Consider the following 13,045-nt stretch of genomic DNA (forward strand, 5'->3'; position numbering starts at 1 on the left):
GAGAAAGGATAGCACCAGAGACATGCTTTAATATGTATTTCCCTAAAGAAAGGCAGTAGGCGTGGAAAGGAAGGATAGTTGAGAAGTGGCAATAGGAACTATACATGAAGGCCTTGCAGGAGGTGGGGAAATCTTCAGTGTTCAGTGCCCTGCCATTTCTGAAATTCTAGGACAAGCTAGAAGTTGGCAATATTTGGGGCCAAGGTATTACCTGATAGAATGGATGGGCTAAAGATCCTGAAGGGTGCTGAGACCATCTCTATCTGTTCTAAAATATCCAGGTAGCTAATTACACTTATTCTTTTCTCTGTTTAGTTGTTTGAAAACCATGTAGATACTATATGAGTAGAAAGTTATCAAACCACCATGCTGAAGAGATTGCTGGATTTGTGAAGCCAGTGGGGAACCATGCAAGACCAAACAAGGAAGTAAGTGGTGGTTTATGTAGTCCTTTAGAAAGAGCAGAGGGGAGGGGGAAGCATTTGAGGGCAGAGAGGCAGGAGACGAGAGCACCAGTGAAGAAGTTGTTTTCATGGCACCAGGATCATCTGCAAGAGAAGATGAGTCATGAAGAGTCATGACACCTTCTCATTGCTGCAAACAGCTATACTTGGGGCCTGTACAGCCTGGTAGAGGGCGAGGTATGCTGCAGGAGCCCTGACAGGAGCAGGCTTCAGCCCTTCCTGCTCGGGTGCTGTCTCCCAGACACCTGCTTTAGCCCCATCACCAATGTCACCCTCCCTTCCTTACTGTCTCACCTTGGGCCCTTTGAGCCAGCCCAATTCAACTTGCCTCAGACCCAAGCTCCTTACCTTCCTGTCCCAACCTGCCTTTCTCCTGCTTGCTCTGCTTTGGACACTGGTGCCACCATCATTCAGCTTCCCATGTTAGAAGCCTGACCTGGATTTCTCCCTTCACAGTTTACATGCAACAATTTTACTTCCTAAATCTTTCTAGATTCTACTGCCCTCAGTCTAGCCCCTGTTATCTCTGCCCTGGATTACTGCCAAGAACTCCTGGTTATTAGGTCTTCTTAGGCTCCCTTTCTCTCTCTCTCTCTCTCTCTCTCGCTCTTTCTGTTGGGAGCTAGTCAATAATGCCAGTGGGACCCTTCTGGAATGCAGGTCCCTCTCCTGACTCCCCACTTCCCCCACCCCCACCCCTAGGAGAGCATCCAAGTCACTTAGTGTCTCTTGTAAAGCTTTGCCTCTGCCTGGCTCTTACACCCTCTGCTCTGTGCAGAATGTTCCTGCAACCCTGGGCAAATTATCTTTTCTCTCCAAACACTGCTTTGCTTGCTTACAACCTTCCTACTTTTGCTCATGCTGGATCCCCTTTCTGAGATGCCCTTCTGATTTCCCATACTCCCTTACACCAAGTTAGTTACTATTCCCCTTTCAAGGCAAATCAGGTATCAAACCTTCCAAGAAGCTTCACCCTTCCCCAGGCTGGATAGAGGGAACTTCCTTCATGTTCCAACAGCCTCTTGGCTCCCTTTCTCATAGCATTTGCTGCCTGTGGTATAACTGTTTTCTCTTCATTCATCTCTTTATACATTCACATAGGATGGTGACTCCGTTGGGTTTATTTCTGTGAGGCCCAGGGCATAGGCTTGACACAGTCTTAATGGGCACTTAATTTATATTCACTGAGAAATGAATGCAATAGCAACATGTATGGAATGCTTCCTGTCTGCCTGCCCTTGTGCTGAAATGATCTCATCAGCCTCCACATTACCCCTGTCAGGGAGGTATTGTTACTATTACCCCCTTTATGGGTGAGGAAATGGAGGTTTAGAAGTTTAAGTATCAGAGCCAGAATTTAATCCCAAGCATATCTACTCTGGAGCTTGCATTCTTGGTTAGAAATGAAGTGCTCCACTATTGCAATGAGGAGGGCTGGGATCCCAAACTGGGATTGGAATTATCACTGTGGGGCAACTGCCTTCTGGAAATAAAATACAGGGGAGAGGTCAGGCTCAGGGTCTTCCCTGCATGGCCTTTGACACCACATAACTGATTGCATTTATGGCCCCCCTCTTACTCCTGGGCTACCAACCTGACTTCCCCTCAGTTCGTGTCCAGCCATGACTCACCTCACCCCCACCCTCTGTCTTGAGATGGGGGTCTTGAAATGCCCTCTCTTTCCATGTTGCCTCCCTTGAAGGGCTTCTAATGTAACTTGCCATGGGCAGACTCTGGATGAATATGCTGGAAGCACATTCTCCAGCCTGACATGTCCCAAATCCCAACCCAGCCGAGGCCGGGAGCATCTCCTCTGAGCCTAGATCATCTTCCTCTCTGGCTGGAGCCATCAGTATGTTCCCTCTCTGTCTTTTATCCTAGCTTAGTCTAGCTTGGGCTTTGGGCACAGCAAGGAGCTCGATAAATACTTGCCGAATTCAATTGAAAACCATCCTGCAAGCAGAAACCTGTGATTTGCTGTCCAGCCTGCTGAGGCATGTTCCAGCCATTCCCAGAAGGGGTTTTGTGTACGATGTCCACCGGCTCAGCCTCCCAGCATCCAGGTAGGGTAAACTCCCTGTGAGACCCAGAAGATTAACCTATAAGAAAAATCATCATAATACCTTTATTGTTCCTACTGAAGCCATTTTCACATGTGGTACTCTGTTACGGAGCAGGATTGAGTCATGCTTATTTCTACATCAGTGAATCAAATCTCAGTTTTTTATAAGGTTTGCATAGCCTAGAAAAAATAGTTTGTGTGTATGCAGTATGCATGGTGAGTATTTTAAGGCTGAAGGGATTAACTTTGTGGGGAGCTCAAAATTCTCTGGGAGTTTTGTGTATACGAGGCTCTGCAATATCTGAGATGTGATTCTTTCTTCGACATCCAATCAATGGTCATCTTACTACTTTCTGTAACACACATTTATACTGCAGAATCTTTAATTTTGAATTTCTTTCGAAAAGCAGCAACCTTCCAACAAGCAGAAAGATTTACATGTCGTCTTTAGCTTCATTTGGAGAGAAACTCGAATAGCTTTTGCCATAACCTCTTTGTTAGGAAGAGGAAGAGGCCAGCTGCCCACACGGGCCATTTGTATACTCTACTTGTTTTTAAGCTGCCAAATGGCACAGAGAATGCACTGGTCACAGGCCAGGCAGGGCTCCACAGTTGGGTGGGCGGAGAGCCTAGAGATTGGCAAAGGGTGCTCTCCCAGACCAGGCCAGGAGGCATCGGTGGTCTGCAAAGCACATCACAATCTGAGGACAGAGGCACAGGGTGGATTCCAAACTGCCTACCACCGAGGGCTTGGGTGGAAATGGCTAAATCCCGCACTTCCTCCAGCATGGCCAATATCTAACCAGTTTAATTTGGAAATCTCTGGTCCAAGTCACAGGAGCACAGCTTGTCCATAACCCCCTTATCTTTTTTTGTTACCAGTTTCTTCAGGATACATGCCCTATTCCATGAGAGCTATTGGACTACACTCCATGGGTCGGAAACCACCAAATTCATCTCTTTTCAGAAGTCCATTTCCACTTCCCTCAGTGGCAGTCCAATTTTACTTTTTATTAGACATGAAAATTCTTTGGTTCTTTCAAGTGTGTTTCTCCTCCATGGATGCATGCTTTCCTCTCCAGTCTTTGGATAAGTGGAAGATTTGGAGTTTTCTTACCAACTGTAGAGGTGATGCGTAAAGAGTTAAATCAAGTGGATTTGTGGACTTTCTCAACACCCACTCCATTCTACCGCACTCTCTTCTCCTCAACACAGCCCTGAGAGGCTTCCACTTGCCCCTGACTCATCTGCTCTTGCCTGTGCAAATGTCCCAAGCAGAAATAAACCCGGGGTTTAAGCAGAACTGTAATGACATGTCTCAAAACAATGTGCCACTTTGGATATTTCCAGATTTGTACGAGCATTCATTTTCCTAAAACTCCACTTTGTAATTGGATAAGTTGGAGAGGCAGTGCTTGCAGGAATAATTTGGAGCTGGAATCTCAGCGCCTCCCTGTTATTTCTTGGATTGGAAACCTGACTGGAGATCTGGGATCTGTAGACAGGAAGCCACATCTGACATGCCTTTGTTTTCTGCTGTGATGGCAGCAATATACTTTCAAATAGCATGTGGCTGCTCTCCTTGGTATTTTAAGAAGCTATCTGTCTTGGGCTCTAGTTAATCATTATTTCCCCACAATGTAATTAAAACTGGCAGGCAAAGATGATCTCCTTTTTTCATAGCCTTGATTACACATTGAGCTTGATTCCAGGACATTAGCCCCTGGAGTCTGGAAGTGAGGTTGCTCTTCTAAGTCAGCCTCTGCTAACAGCAGACACTGTCCTCAGGTTTCACATCCGAGTTGTTTGTTTGTTGTTGCCTCTAAAAACTCTTTTGGGAACTTAGCTCACTCTCTGTTCTTCTGGGAGTCCTGTCTATGCTGGAGGTCTCTCTTCCATGAACTGGTAACAGCAACCAGTGCACAGCTGTGAAAACAGAGCAGCCCGGTCTGCTGGCCTTGGGATATCTCTCCCTCAGAACGGGACAAGACAGAGACTAAATCGGGAACATGCCCCTACTTGCTCCCCGACCCAAGAGTGACAAATTAGGCCTCAGAGAAAGGTTGGCTTTTTAGGCCATTCTCACCCTGTGTCTCCACCAGGCACCCCATGTCCTATGGAGCCACTGACAGTTGTCTCAAAAACCCTTTGAGATATATTTGGAAAAGAGATTTTGCAAGCCCCCATCTGTCCTGCTTTGTGATCATCCACTGCGCAACTTGTCCAACGTCCTAATGCTTCCTGGGGAAATGCAGTCTCCTAGGGAGAAACAGAATCCCTCTGCCACCCTGCGCTAGCCCAGGCAAAGTGAGACCTGCTGATGCCCTTAGTGAAACCAAAGGGGCCTGTCACATGGGCAGGGGGCTGAGATGCTGGGAGGAGAGCTGCAGGAGGGAGTTGGGCTCAGCAGCCCTGAGTCCTGTCTTCCCCTGGGCGGCTTCTCCTGGGACACTCCTGGCCAGTTCAGGCTGCATCACCACAGCGGCCTCAGGCAGCTCCACTCCTCTTCTGATCCTAGAGACTTGCAGCTCTTCGCTTATTTCCCTGTGGGCAGCAGCTGGCACAGGCAGGAATATTTAACCGAGACTCCACTACAAGTGCTAGAGAAATAAACATGTGATAACTGACAGCTCAGTCCACTAGTCCGTCTAGGGCCACTCTGGGAGGCCCCCTGGACCACCTCCTTGAGCCAGAGGCCAGCTCCACCTACCGCTCTGGCCAGCATGTCTCAATCCCTGGATTCCAGGCTCCTCTGGCTTCCTTCCAAGATAGAACATCTTACCAGATGACCACCTTCTTCCATGAGTGATGCAGTGATGCCCTTCACTACCTTTCTCAGGTTTCCTGGCCCTCATCCTCATTGTCAAAATCCAGCACAAGTTTCCCAGCCTCTCCTGTGTATGCTAAGGAACATGATGGGAGTGGGGGGGGGAGGTGGTGGTGAGCTCAGCATGTTTTCTTCTAGAAGTAACCAGCAACCACTAGAGGTAAGTAGAAGTGGTAAGATTTGGGTTATTTTCAAATCTCTTTTCCCTTCCCTCCTTGCTGGCCAGAATTTCTCCCTCCAACCTCCTTTGGTGTGTGCTGGCTGGAGGATTGAATGTCCTATTAAAAGCAATTCATTTTTGCAGGAGATGTAACATACTTAATCATTAGCAATGTTTTAATGACCTACCCTCTTCTGTCATTGTCTCTTTTCGTGCCTCCCTATCATGATGTGAGATCCTTGCGGGGAAGTTCTGGGGGGGTCTGGTATTTTCCTTTTTTCTCCCTTCCTTCCTCCCTCCCTTCCTTCCTTCCTTCTCTCCCTCCCTCCCTCCCTCCCTCCCTCCCTTCTCTCCCTCCCTCCCTCCCTTCTCTCCCTTCCTTCTCTTCCTTCCTTCCTTCCTTCCTTCCTTCCTTCCTTCCTTCCTTCCTTCCTTCCTTCCTTCCTTCCTTCCTTCCTTCCTTCCTTCCCTCCCTCCCTCCCTCCCTCCCTCCCTCCCTCCCTCCCTCCTTCCTTTTAGTGTCCATTGCCTAAAATAAAAGTGTTGTCTGCAAGAGCTCTCTGCAAACATTGCGTGAAAAGTCATGAACAGCAGGGGATGTTTTGTGATTGTGTTGCTGGAACCTGTGGCCTGAGATGGAGAGAAGTTTAGGCCACAAAATGTTTAACAATTAACTTTTAATAACGTATATTGTAGACACTGTAGCATCTAACTAATAAACATTTCTTGAGTGCCAACTGTGTGTCTGGTCTGCACTAGATGTTTTGGACAAACATAAAAATACCTGGTTCCTGCCCTCCAGGGTCTTACAGCTCCATAGGAAGCCCCTCCTGGCTTTTGTCATAATCATTCCTGTGCTTTGCTTTATAGATTTACCATATATGAATCCACCCATAAGAAATACAATTTCTTTTTGCCTAGGTTTGAGATTTTATATGAATGGAATAATATCCTAACTAGCCAGTCTTTTGTGTCTGGCTTCTCTTGCTCAACATTATGTTTTTGGGTTGTATGCATGGTGTATTCATGGCTTTGTTTTTGAGTGTATAGGAGTAGTATGTTCATTTTGGTTGTTTTGTTGTATTCCATTGAGTGAAGATGTCACAATTTACTTATCCCTTCTACTGTGGATTAACATTTGGGCTGTTTACAGTTGGGAGCTATCCCAAACAGTGTGGCAATAAGCACTCTTATACATGTCTTCTGGTCCATGTGTGCACTTTCTCCAAGGTAAACATCTACAGTAGTACTTATTGGTCACTGGATGTATATCTTAAATTTGGCTATGTAAAACAGTTTGTCAAAGAATTGCAGGAACTTACACCCCCATTAATAATATAATTCCCATTGTTCCAGGTTGTCATTAATGTTTGATAAGAGTAGGCTTTTTAATTTTGTACAATCTGGTGGCTATAATTCTCATTGTAAATTAGGAAGCACCTACATACATTTGGGATACTAGACCCTAGTTCAATTAGATGTAGCACAAATATCTTCTCCCAGTTGTGGCTCCTATTTTCACTCTTTTTATTATACTAGATGAATACACATTTTTAATTTAATGTAATCACATTTATTAATTTTTTATTTTATGGTTAGTATTTCATATGTATCTATGTATGTGTGTGTGTATATATATATATTAAATATATATTAAACTACTCTACCACTAGGTCATGAAGATATTCTCCTATATTATCTTCTAAAAACTTTATAGTTTCACCTTTCATATAGGTTTTTTTATGCACTAGGAATTGGTATAAGATAGGCACAGAATTTCATTGGTTTTTCCTTATGCATATCTAATTGTCCCAGCACAATTCATTGAAAAGATACTATGTCTTCATTATATCCAAAATCTCTTTATCCATATATGCATGTATGTTTCCTTATACTCTATTCTAGTTCACTGGGCTGTTTGTCTTTGAGCAAATAGCTTTTTATCTAAATTACTATAACATTATAATAATTCTTGATACAAGGTAAGACAAAATTTACCACCTTGTTCTGCAAGAGTGTCTTGGTTTTTATTGGCACTTTATACTTATGAATGTATTTTAGATCAGGTTACAAAGTCCCACCAAATAAACAGATAAATACGACTTTTTGGATTCTTATTGGGATTGCATTGAATTGACATAACACTTTTTTTAGAGAGAAATCACCTCTTTAAAATAAAAATACTTTCAGACTCATAACTTGGTTTCTCTAATTTATTTCAGTCTATTTAATGTCTCTTATGTTTTATAGTGTTCTCTGTGGAGGTCTCTTGTAATTATTCCTAGTTATTTTTTGATAGTTTTCTTAATATTTTTAATTATTGTGGCTGGTATACAGAAAGGCAAATGATTTTTGCATATTTTTGTGTCCAATAATCTTGCTAAAGGCTCTTATTGACTTTAATGATTTTTCTATAGATTTTTTTTACTTCCACATTCAGTCATATAATCTGCAAACAATAATTGTTCATTTCCTCTTTCCCCCAATCTTTATGCCTTCTTCTTCTTTCTTTATTTTTTAAAATCATGCTTACTGGGGCACCTGGGTGGCTCAGTGGTAGACCATCTGCCTTTGGCTAATGTGTCTCTCATGAATAAATTAATAAAATAATAAATAAATAATAAATAAATTAATAAAATCTTTTAAAAAACTCTTAAAAAATAAATAAAATCATGCTCTAAGTCCTCCAGTGCAAAACTGAACAAAAGAATAACATCTTTACCTTATTATCAGTTAAAAAAGGGTAAGCTTTCAGCTCCACAATTACATATGACATTTAGCACACAAGATTAATACATGTACTAATATATATCATGTATAGTATATATTACATAGATATGTATACAAATTACATATATTCATTTGATAAGAATGTGGAAGTTTCTGCCATAGTTTTTTTTTTTTTTTAAGATTTTATTTTTTATTCATGAGAGAGAGAGAGGCAGAGACACAGGCAGAGGGAGAAGCAGGCTCCATGCAGGGAGCCCGATGCGGCACTTGATCCCGGGTCTCCAGGATCAGGCCCTGGGCCGAAGGTGGCGCTAAACCACCCAGCCACCTGGGCTGCCCTCTGCCATAGTTTTTATACTCATGGTTTTACGAGACTTTTAAAAAATCATGAATATATATTGAATTTTAAAAACACCTTTCTGCATATTTTAATTTAGCATCCCAGTTATTTCTTTAAATATGTTAACGTGGTGAATTATATTACTCTATTTTCTAAAATTAAATGAACCTTGAATTTCTGAAATAAGCACCAATTTTTAATACTCCATTAGGTCAGCTTGATAATTTTGTTTTCAGAAGGAGGGGAACATTTGCGTCTGAGATCATGAGTGGGGTTATCTTGTAATTTTCTCTATTCTAGACTCTCCTTGTCAGATTTGGTCATCGAGATTATGTACACTCACAGAACGAATTTGGAGTCATTCTTGCTTTTTTTTATAATTTAGAAAATTTTATGTAAGATTGGAATTATCAATTCCTTAAAAGTTTATGAAAATATTAGCCTAGTGTTTTTTATGAGAGAAGATTTAAATTACTGGATCACTTCCTGTATTGTTTGAGTTAATATTCCTAATTGTGTTTTTATTATAGTTCTTTTGTATATAATGTTTATATTGTTAACTTGTATTAAAATTATTTTGAGATTATTCAAACCAACTGGAAGTTTCAAGAATATCTCAATGAACATACATATACCCTCAACCTTGATCTGCTGATTTTTAACATTTTGCCACATCTGTATCCTGCTTCCTTGAACTCTCACTCCCTCTCCTCTTCTCTGTCCCACTCACTCACACAGACAATGCATAACTAGAGATACACATACATCTTTTTTCTGGGTCACTTAAGAGTTAGCTGTAGATATAAAAATGTCACCTGTAAATATTTCACTATGTAGTGTTTTCCTAGTACTACTCACGGGTAATTTGGCACTTTGGCACTGATATTATTATTTTATCTAACATTCAATAACATTCATATTTCCCCTAATGTTCTAGTAGTATCATTTATAGGTTTTAAATTTTTTTAAATTGATCTAGGCTCCAAGAAAATAATCCTATGTTGCATTCTCCATTTTTCTTTAGTTTCCTTCTTGCTAGACTTAGTCCCAAGCCTGTTTGAAATATCTTTCAGAACATTGACATTTTGAAGACAATTTTCAGCTTTTTAGGAATTTATTGCATCAGTTTTAAAATTTATCAGTATAAATTGTTTAGCATATCCTCTTATCTTTTTAATGTCTCTAGCACATTAATTTTGTCCTTCTTTTCATTCTTAACATTGCTTAATATTGCTTATGTTTTATCTCTTTTTCTGGATTGATTATTTAAGAGTTTTTCCTATTTCAATAATATTTTTCAAACACCAAATTCTATCTTTATTGTTCCTCTTTCCATCATTTTCTTTCTATTTAATGGTTTTCTGTTTTTATCTTTATTATTCCTTTTATTTTGCTTGGTTTGGAAGTTATTTTAGTGTCCTTTGCTTAGCTCATTAAATGTGAATATTTTTATTTTTTAATATAACCACTAAGGATATAACTTCCCTCTAAGTGCTGCTTTAGCTGTGCCCAAAATGTCTGCTATTCAATACTTCTGCTTGGTTTTTTAATTCTGCTATGTTTTCTTCTTTGATTTAGGATTGTTTTCAGTGTGTCTCCAAGCTTCCAAAGATAAAAAGTTTAAAGCTCTTTGTCTTCTTATATTTTGTTTGTTTGTTTGTTTATAACTTGTGTTGTAGACAGAGAACACAGTGCATAGGTCACACTTTTCATGGAATTGAGACTAGCGATATTAACTACAACAAATGGTTTCTGTGTATTTGAAAAGAACACATATTCTCCATTGGTTGGGTATGATGTGCTTTAATGCCCTTTTTATTCACCTCAATTATTTTCCTGTATGTCTTCTATCTCTTTACTTTTTTTTTTTTTTTTTTTTACCTTATTAATGTCTAAAAGAAGTTACTGAAAGAGGTCTGGCAAAGTTCCCTACTCTGAACAGTACAATTTCTGTTTTTCCCTTAGTTCTTTCAACATTTTACCATATGGATTTTGAGGCTCTGTTATTAAGAAACTAGAAGTTTAGAGCTGTTTTATCTTCTTTGTGAATTGAATATTTGATATTGAAGTAGTGAACCTTCTTACCTTAAAGCCTGCTTTGGCAGATGTTAATAGAACTACTTGTGTTCTTTGGGTTAGTATTTGCTTCATCTCTCTTTATACATCCTTTGAATTTCATCTTACTAAGTCCCTCTGTTTCAGACAATATGTTTAATTACATCTCTTGAAGTTGACATATATAGTAAGATTTATTTTCTAATCAGGCAATCCATGTCTCTTAACTGAAGAGTTATTAACTGAAGAGTTTACATTTTTAAAAAGTCGTGCTTATGTCTGAGTGCTAATTATGTGCTATTTGTTCCACTGTTTCTGTTTCTGTTCCGCCTTACTCTTCTTTTGTCTTCTTTGAATTGATCGAGTTGCTGTTGCTAGTATTGTTTTTCTTCTAATTTTATTTTTCAGGATACTTGCTTGGCAGTTACATCTTCTGTGTTTACTCTTTCAGTGCTCACACTGCTATTTCATCACACACACTTAATGAATTATGACAATTTCTAGTGATCTTTCTACGTGCCCTGTTTCTACACAGCTGGCCTGGAACTGCTGACCCTACCTGCTTGGAGAAGTAAACTACCTTTCCATAGAGAGTAGCCTTTCTGGTGGCTCTTTCCAGCAGCAGCCAGCAGCTTCCTCTAGCACCTCTCAAATTCTGAGGCTTGATGCCCACCTGATTGCAGCCTCTAGTGGCACCCCAGAGGGCAGATTCTAACAGGTCCTACTGGCACTGCACCTCAGTGAATTCTCTGCTGTCCAGTGAGCCAAGCTTTGCCTTTTCCAGAGACGTTTGGATCTCAGTTCTGGGGGAAGTGTGGAGGACTCTTCCTTGGGTACTCTAACCCACCCAAAACATAGTGGTTGTTCCTTATATCTACCATTCTTGTCTTATTTATAAATCCCTTTCATTCTCACTAGCTAATTCCATATTACTTCAGTCGCTATTAATAATTCTTTATATTAAATTTTCTGTGTTCAAATCACTGTGATCTTTCTAATGTCCTGACAGGACTCTGACTAATATATTCTCTATAATATGTAGGCTATTATGGTTCAGTATTTAAATTCTATCCCGTTTCCTTCAAATTTGGCATTGCTCTTGTTATTTTATACTGTAACCCTTGTTATGCTTGCACAGGTATGTACTAATACCCTTGCTCCCCATCTGCATTAGTTTCCCATTGCCACTACAAACTTAGTAGCTTAAACAGCCCAAATTTATTATCTTGCAGTTCTCTGGTCTAGTTCTGTGTGTCTCACTGGGGTCCAGATCAAGGTGTTGGCAGAGCTGCATTCCTTTCTGGAAGTTCTAAGCAGGATCCATTTCTTCATGCTTTTTCCAGCTTCTACAAGGTGCCCACGTTCCTTGGCTCTGGACTCTCTTCCTCCATCTTCACAGTCACTATGTTGGGCCAAGTCTCTCTCAAGCTGCCATCTCTCCAACTTCCTCTTCTGCCTCCCTGTTCCACATTTAAGGACCACTGTGATTAAACTGGGTCCACTTCAATAATCCAGGACATCCTCCTTATTTTAAGGTCAGCTGAATGGCAAACTGAATTCTATCTGCTACTGTAATTTTCCTTTGCCACGTTAGGTAATATATTCACAGATCCCAAGGATTGGGATGTGACTTCTTTAGGTCATTATTCTACCTATCATACCACACCATTTCTTCTTGCAACTGTAAATTTCCATCTGGGATTATTTCCCTATTCCTTTATAATTTCTGTTAACAGGAGTGATTTTGGTGATCAGACTTTTTTCCCTTTTTTGGGTCTGAAAATGACTTTATTTTATTTTCTTTCTTGAAAGACATTTTTGCTGGGCATAGAACTAGAGCTTGACATTTCTTTTCTTCAGCATTTTGTGCTCTGGCTCTTGCTGTTGCTATAGAAAAGTCATCATCAAACCGCTCCTTGTCTGGTTGCTTTTGAGATCTCTTTTTCCACAACGTTCTCAGATTTCCCTTTGATGTATTTTGATGTGGATTTCTAGAAATATTTACCCATTTTTGCATTTATTAGAATTTCTGTACTGGAGACTTGACAACTCTCAACAATTCTGAAATATTTTCAGAAATTGTATTTACAATATCTTTTCCTTTTTCTCTCTTTTGTCTTCTAGAATTCCAATTATATTGGATTCTCCCTCTTTCTTCCCTGTATGTTGACATTCCTTTTATATTTTTTAATCTCATCATCTCTCTGGCTGGAATTTTGAGTAATTATTGGAATCCATTTTGCAGTTTGCAATTTCTCTCTGCAGCTACCTATATTTGTGGATTAATTTGTCCATTAATTTGCCCACTTTTTAAAGATGTATTCTATTCCTTCCATTTGGTTGGTATTTCCAAGCTTCTCTTTTATTTCTTTTTTTTCTTTAAAAAGTTTTTATTTATTTATTCATG

The 13,045-nt window shown here is 40.2% G+C and overlaps 1 long non-coding RNA gene across 1 annotated transcript in view; it reads left to right on the plus strand.

The window, feature by feature from the left end:
• Positions 1–13,045, plus strand: part of LOC119865402 — a 52,360-nt gene that overhangs the window by 36,847 nt on the left and 2,468 nt on the right. The window contains exons 2-3 of the long non-coding RNA XR_005377076.1: positions 316–428; positions 2,346–2,527. This is a non-coding gene — a long non-coding RNA (uncharacterized LOC119865402). The remainder of the gene's footprint in view (positions 1–315; positions 429–2,345; positions 2,528–13,045) is intronic.

The sequence above is a fragment of the Canis lupus genome, chromosome 23 (assembly GCF_011100685.1).
Source record: "Canis lupus familiaris isolate Mischka breed German Shepherd chromosome 23, alternate assembly UU_Cfam_GSD_1.0, whole genome shotgun sequence".
In the NCBI taxonomy this organism is placed as follows: Eukaryota; Metazoa; Chordata; class Mammalia; order Carnivora; family Canidae; genus Canis; species Canis lupus.